The sequence below is a fragment of the Lycium barbarum genome, chromosome 3 (genome assembly GCF_019175385.1).
Source record: "Lycium barbarum isolate Lr01 chromosome 3, ASM1917538v2, whole genome shotgun sequence".
NCBI classification, from domain to species: domain Eukaryota; kingdom Viridiplantae; phylum Streptophyta; class Magnoliopsida; order Solanales; family Solanaceae; genus Lycium; species Lycium barbarum.
In genome coordinates this window covers 49,368,827-49,376,362 of record NC_083339.1, presented here as the reverse complement: position 1 = coordinate 49,376,362, position 7,536 = coordinate 49,368,827, and the positions used below count along the sequence as shown (strand labels likewise).

The window sequence follows — 7,536 nt, the reverse complement described above, 5'->3', positions numbered from 1 at the left end:
TACGCCTGGTACCGCAGCTTGGTTGCTTCCTCCCAATCCATGTTCAGCTTCTTCAGCGCCCACATAGCTTTGTGATCAAGTTCAACCGGCAAGTGACAAGCTTTCCCGAATACAAGCTTGAAGGGTGAAGTCCCAATTGGAGTCTTGAAAGCAGTCCGGTATGCCCATAGAGCATCATCGAGCTTGCGGGCCCAATCAGTTCTATTGGCATTCACTGTCTTTGCTAGAATACTTTTGATCTCCCTATTGGACACTTCAACCTGTCCACTTGTCTGAGGGTGATAAGGCGTTGTCACCCTATGCTTTACACCATATTTCTCCATCAGTCCCGCGAACGCTTTATTGCAAAAGTGGGATCCACCATCGCTGATTATCGCCCTCGGAGTACCAAAACGAGTAAATATGTTCTTCTTAAGGAACCCATAACACTCTTGGCCTCATTATTGGGTAAAGCCACCGCTTCTACCCATTTTGACACATAATCCACAGCTACCAAGATGTATTTCATTCCACCAGAACTCACAAAAGGTCCCATGAAGTCAATCCCCCAGACATCAAACACTTCCACCTCCATAACAAAATTCATAGGCATCTCTTGCCTTCTGCCGATATTCCCTTGCCTTTGACATTGATCACAGGACCGCACCAAAAGATTAGCATCATGAAAAATAGTCGGCCAGTAATACCCGCACTCAAGTACCTTGGTTGCAGTCCGGTTTCCACTATGATGACCCCCAACAGGAGAGTCATGGCATGCCTTTAGAATTGCCATCACTTCACTTTCCGGAACACAACGCCGAATAATGTTATCAGCGCATGTTCGGAACAAATAAGGCTCGTCCCAATAGTACTGCCGAGCATCCCGCAAGAATTTCTTCTTTTGATAAGTTTTGATATCATCGGGAACTATACCTGTCACCAAATAATTGGCAATATCGGCATACCAAGGTGCTACCTCCATCGAAACTGCCAACACCCTTTCATCTGGAAAAGCATCATCGATATCAAGCTTATCAGAAGGTCTCCCAGCTTCTTCAAGCTGAGAGAGATGGTCAGCCACCTGGTTTTCAGTGCCCTTTCGGTCCTTCACCTCGAAGTCAACCTCTTGCAGCAAGAGCACCCATCTAATCAGTCACGGCTTTGCTTCCTTCTTTGCCATGAGGTATCTCAAGGATGCATGATCAGTATACACCACAACTTTGGACCCCAACAAGTAGGCCCGAAATTCTTCGAAGGCAAACACAATGGCAAACAGCTCTTGCTCCGTCACTGTGTAGTTCATCTGTGCAGCATTCAGCGTTCTGCTAGCATAATAGATCGGGTGCATAATTTTATTGTGCCTCTGCCCAAGCACTGCACCCGATCTATTATGCTAGCAGTGCTTGACCTATTGCAAAACCACTAGCATCACACATCAGTTCAAATGGTAGGGACCAGTCAGGAGCAACAATAATAGGAGCAGTAGTGAGACGCTCTTTTAATTCCTCAAACGCCTTCTGGCACTTTTCATCAAACACAAATTTAGCCTCTTTTTCAAGAAGCTTGCACAAGGGATTTGCAACTTTAGAGAAATCTTCGATGAAACGCCTGTAGAACCCAGCATGTCCCAAGAAACCTCGGACACCTTTGACTGAGATAGGTGGAGGAAGCTTTGAAATCACATCAATTTTTGCTTGATCGACCTCGATCCCCTTTTCAGAGATTTTGTGACCGAGGACGATTCCTTCCTTCACCATAAAATGGCATTTCTCCCAATTCAGCACCAGATTGGTCTCCTCACACCTTTTCAGCACTTGACCCAGATGGCCAAGACAATCTTCAAATGAGTCACCCACCACGGAAAAATCATCCATGAACACCTCCAAGAAATCCTCCACCATGTCGGAGAAAATTGACATCGTGCACCTCTGAAAGGTGGCTGGTGCATTACACAACCCAAAAGGCATCCGGCTAAATGCAAATGTCCCATAAGGACAAGTGAAAGTGGTCTTCTCCTGATCTTCCAGAGCAATGTTGATCTGGTTGTAGCCCGAATACCCATCGAGGAAACAATAGTAAGAACGCCCTGCTAACCTGTCAAGCATCTGATCAATGAAGGTCATAGGAAAGTGGTCCTTGCAAGTGGCTGTATTGAGCTTGCGGTAATCCATGCAAACTCTCCATCCGGTGACAGTTCTGGTCGGGATCAACTCATTCTTGGCATTTGGCACAACAGTGATACCGCCCTTCTTAGGAACACATTGGACCGGGCTCACCCATTTACTATCAGCAATCGGGAAAACCACACCTGCATCTAGCCATTTGATGATCTTTTTCTTGACTACCTCTTGCATATTCTCGTTTAGTCGCCTCTGATGCTCTACATTGGGTTTGCTGCCCTCCTCCAACTGAATTTTGTGCTCACAGATTCCAGATGGGATACCTCGAATATATGCTATTGTCCAACCAATAGCACGCCTATACTCCCTCAACACCTTCAAAAGCTGCATACTCTGCTCCTCAGTTAATAAGGCTAAAACAATCACCGGTAATGTATTGTCGGGACCAAGGAACTCATATTTCAGGTGAGATGGGAGCTGCTTAAGCTCCAACTTAGGTGGCTCAATGATCGAAGGCTTTGCTGGAGGAGTTGTTCTATTTTCCAGATCAAGACTCAGCTTCTTTGGGTGGTATGTATATGAGCCCAACCCAACAAGTGAGTTAACTGTCTCCTCATAGCCTTCCATGTCTTCAGCATCGAAATTCATCAGAATACCAGCTAAAGCCTCACCAAACTCTCTTCTTCCATCTTGAACTCCATCGCTTCATCAACAACATCGAATGAATCAATTACCGAAATACTCTCGTAAGCACTTGGTAACTTCATCCCTTTGCTAGCCTGAAAAGTCACTTCTTCATTGTTGACTCGGAACTTGATTTCATTTTTCTCCGAATCCATCAAAGCCCTACCTGTAGTAAGGAAAGGTCTACCCAGAATGATAGGAATGTCCCGATCAACAGCACAGTCAAGAATCACAAAATCAACGGGCAACAAAAATTCACCAACCCGCACAATTACATCGTCAACCACCCCAACAGGTCTTTTGATAGACCTATCAGCCATCTGCAACCTCATCGTAGTCGGCCTTGGCATCCCCAAACCTGATTGCTTATATATAGCAAGGGGCATCAAATTTATACTCGCCCCATTATCACACAATGCATGAGCAAAATCATGGTGCCCAATAGAACAAGGAATGGTGAACGCCTCAGGATCTCCCTTTTTCTGAACAGTTATGGTTGAGATAATGGAACTCACAGTGTGAGTCAAACTCACGGTTTCATGTTGAACCATCTTCTTCTTAGTCAGCAACTCCTTCAAATATTTCGCAAAACCGGGCATCTTCTTGACAGCTTCCAAGAAGGGAAAATTCAGAGATAACTGCTTCAGCTGATAATAAAACTTCTCAAACTTAGCATCTTCATTCTTCTTTACCAACCTCTGAGGAAAAGGAGGTTTAGATTTGAAAATCTGTGTCAAATGGCGGAGAGCCCCTTTTACATCCTGCTTGCTTGTGTTATCAGCTTTCCTCGCCATCTCTGGAATCTCAGCATCCTTCTTGTTAGTAGGAATCTGATCAGCAATAATGGGTGCTTCAGACTGCACCTCATTCTCTTCATCTATCGGCTCAAGATCAATCACCTTCTCAGCAGCCCCCTGTATTGTTTTACCACTTCTAGTAGTGATGGCAAATGCACGGTCTATACCGCCTCCCCCATTCTTGGGATTTTGAATAGTGTCACTTGGAAGTCCTCCCTTTTTAGGAGGGTGCTGCTCTCTAGAAATATCCCTCATCTGCGACTCAAGCTTCTGAATAGCCGCTGTATGAGAACCTACTGTTTCTGTCAGCCCAGATAAAGTCCTTTCAGACTTAGATTGATTTGCCAGAATCTTCTCAAGCATTGCTTCAACTTTCGAACTACCCTGCTCTGATGACTGCCATTTTGGTGGTATATAAGGATTGGAACTCTTGTTCCCAAAATTGTTGTTGTTGTTGTAGCTCCCTTGGTTCGCACCACTATAGTTATTGTTGTAGTTCCCAGAGTTGTTGTAAGCACCTTGAACTTGCTGAGGTCTCCATTGATTCTGATTTTGATAGCCACCTTGGTAATTTTGTCTTTGATAACCCCCTTGAGAGTTATTAACATAATTGGCATCTTCAACCTGCATGGGTGGCCCATCAAGGAATGGACCATCATGAGCATGGTACATCTTTTTTGGCAAAACTACATCATCCTCACAAACAGTTACTTTTTTTATCTGAGATTCATCGAACTTCTTCGTCAGCAAGAAAATTATTTGTTGCAAGCTCTGCCAATGTTTGCTGGGTATCCTGATTTTCCTTCACTATATTCTGGAGCATAACACTACCATATGGTACCACTTCAGCATTGTTTGAGTGCCAAGCCTGATTATGAGTTGTCAGCTTGTTAAATATGGTGGTCACTTGTCGAAAGGTCTTGTTCATAAAACACCCATCAGCTGCATTGTTAGCTACTGACTGTGTCACTGGATCTAACCCTATGTAGAACTTCTCCATCAATATATTTTCCGGAAAACCATGATTCGGGCTCTTCTACAAATACTCTTTGAACCTCTCCCAGGCTTCATATAGTTGTTCCCCCGGTCGCTAATTGAATTCATAAATCTTGTCGCGAATCTCAGCCTTCTTGCTAGGGGGGTATCACTTTGTAAGAAAAACAGCTACCATTTCTGCCCATGAAGTAATCGAATTTTGGGGCAGCTTCTCGAACCATGTTCTTGCCTCCCCATCTAAGGAATATTTGAATAACCTCAACCGAATAGCATCTTGTGGAACATTTTTCTGGATATGATTATCACACACATCCACAAAATTCTGCAAATGACGTTGGGGGTCATTCTCGGTAGAGTTTCGAAAGTATCCCTCAAGTTTCAACAGCTGGTATAAAGATGAGTCAATTTTCACTGTAGCAGCTCCAACTCGAGGTTGAACAATAGCATATGCATAGTCCTCCTCTTGAACAAGTTCAGCAAAAATATTCTCATCATCAGATTCATTCGCCTGATTGTTCAACCGATTCACCTGATTACCAGCACGCTGATTCTGCTGATTTTGATTCATATTCACCTAGTTTACACAGAGTAGAAAACAATGTGTGATGGAATAAGCAAAAGACTTTAATCAAAGCAAACACTATTTAGTAATTTCAAAATCGTATTCCCCGGCAACGGCACCAAAATTTGATACGCTCAAATTACACCTATTAATGGTATAACGCGGAAGTTGTCAAATATAGTAACCCAACGAGGTTGGGGTCGAATCCCACAGGGAATATGGTGTGAAAAGGTTACTAAAGTCGTAGGTGCTAAGTTCTAGGTCTAATGTCTTAATCCGAGAATTTGTGTAAAAGTTGGTTTTTCTATGACTAGTTGTTAAATTATTCCTTGGGTGACTATTTATGGTAAAAGAAACTAAGGTTGTGTCCCCGTTAGATAGAGTGTATGATCATGGGTATTGATCTTGATATACTTGTAATGGATCATTATATGAATGCACTTAATCTCTATGTGAATCTCTACTATTTCCCAATAAATAAAGATTATATCTTTCTATGATTTTCCCAAATATAAGAAAGTGATTATGAAGAACGATTAATCATGCCAAGTAAATTCCTCTTATTCCTAAGTGAATTTATTAAACAAAGTTTAAAGCTTTGAGTTCTTGTTAATTATTCTTACCAACCCTAATTATTTTTCCAAATAAATTTAGGGTTTATGGCTTTAATCAATGTTTGCAACCATTAATTATGAATGAAGAATGAAGAATAACTAAACCCTAATAATACATTATTTGTATATCAATCACAACCCAATCACAAAACACCCATCATTGGGTTCACAACCCTAGTAAGGGAATTTAGTTACTCATGACAAAGAACAAGAAATAAGAAATTGAAGAATTCATAATTGCTTACTTTGGAATAAAAAAGGAATTCGTAATACTTGAATTGATGTTTGAATCTTCAAAAACTAGAGAGAATTAATATCCTAAGTCAAGAGACAAAAATATAATGAATGCTGAATATTAAAACCCTACAATGACTATTTATAGGTTTTGAAATTACATAAGTTACAGATTTTGCACTTCAGTCCCGTCATGATGAAATATGGTCCGTAAATCACTTTACGGACCGTAAAAATGGTTTACGCCCTCGTCGTCTTCTCAGCTGTGTGGAACTTAACCTTCCAAAATACGGACCGTAAAGTGGTTTACGGTCCGTAAACTTCTTGGTCGTCTTTCACTTTGCTAATCTTAGACTTTCTGCCAGACGCTTGAATGACTAAATACGTGATGGAATACGGACCGTAAACTGAAATACGGTCCGTAAACTGAGCTCGTAATTCACCATCTTCTCAGCTTGACTTTCTGTTTCTGAAATCCTTTAATACGACCATGGAATACGGCCCGTATTGTAGAATACGAGCCGTAAACCTCAATGTACGACCTGGTTCTGCACTTCAACTGCGATTTTGCCAAATCTGTTCCTTTACCTGAAAAACACTAAGAAACACGTAAAATCACATCGACTTGCTTAACAACAAGTAAAACTTATAGCCAAAAAGTATCGATTTTGGCGTAAAAATCACGCCACATCAACTATATTTGCAAGATCAAGATCAAGCTTTCTTTGGTGGTAAGTGTAGAAACCTAGACCCTCAAGCGTGTTTATAGTTTCCACGTAGCCCTCCATATCACAAGCATCAAAGTTTATCAGAACTGCAGCGAGGGATTCTCCTTGACTTTCTTCTTCCATTTTATGTTCGATAGCATCATCAATCCCATCAAACGAATCAATAACCGAGATACTCTCATAAGCGCTTGGAAACTTCATCCCCTGGCTTTCTTGGAAAGTCACTTCTTCATCATTCACTCGGAACTTAATTTCATTCTTTTCAGAGTCCATAAGCGCTCTTCCCGTAGCAAGGAACGGTCTTCCCAAGATGACGGGAATATCTCTATCCATCACATAATCCAGAATCACGAAATCAGCAGGCAACATGAACTTACCCACTTGCACCAATACATTATCTATAACCCCAATTGTCTTCTTGATAGATCTGTCTGCCATCTGTAATCGCATAGAAGTCGGTCTAGGAGTCCCCAATCTAGATTGTTTGAAAATAGCAAGGGGCATCAAGTTGATACTCGCCCAATTATCAAACAGAGCACGGTCGAATGCATGAAGCCCAATATTGTACGAAATGGTAAACTCCCCTGGATCTCCCTTCTTCTGAACTGTAGTGGAAGCGATAATTGAACTCACACGATGAGTTAAATTCACTGTCTCATGTTGAACAGGCCTTTTCTTCATAAGCAGGTATTTTACAAACTTAGCAAATCCAAGCATCTCTTTGACAGCATCTAAGAATGAAAAATTCAATGTTAACTGCTTCAACTGATCATAGAACTTCAGACACTTAGCATCATCATTCTTCTTTGCCAACCTCTGAGG

General features: G+C 41.7%; 1 non-coding gene across 1 annotated transcript; it reads left to right on the top strand.

The window, feature by feature from the left end:
- Window positions 1-4,596: 4,596 nt before the first annotated feature.
- On the top strand, window positions 4,597-4,702 carry LOC132634501 (small nucleolar RNA R71). The gene has a single exon (XR_009580220.1). It is a non-coding gene; the product is annotated as a small nucleolar RNA R71 (small nucleolar RNA).
- The last annotated feature ends 2,834 nt before the right edge of the window (window positions 4,703-7,536 follow it).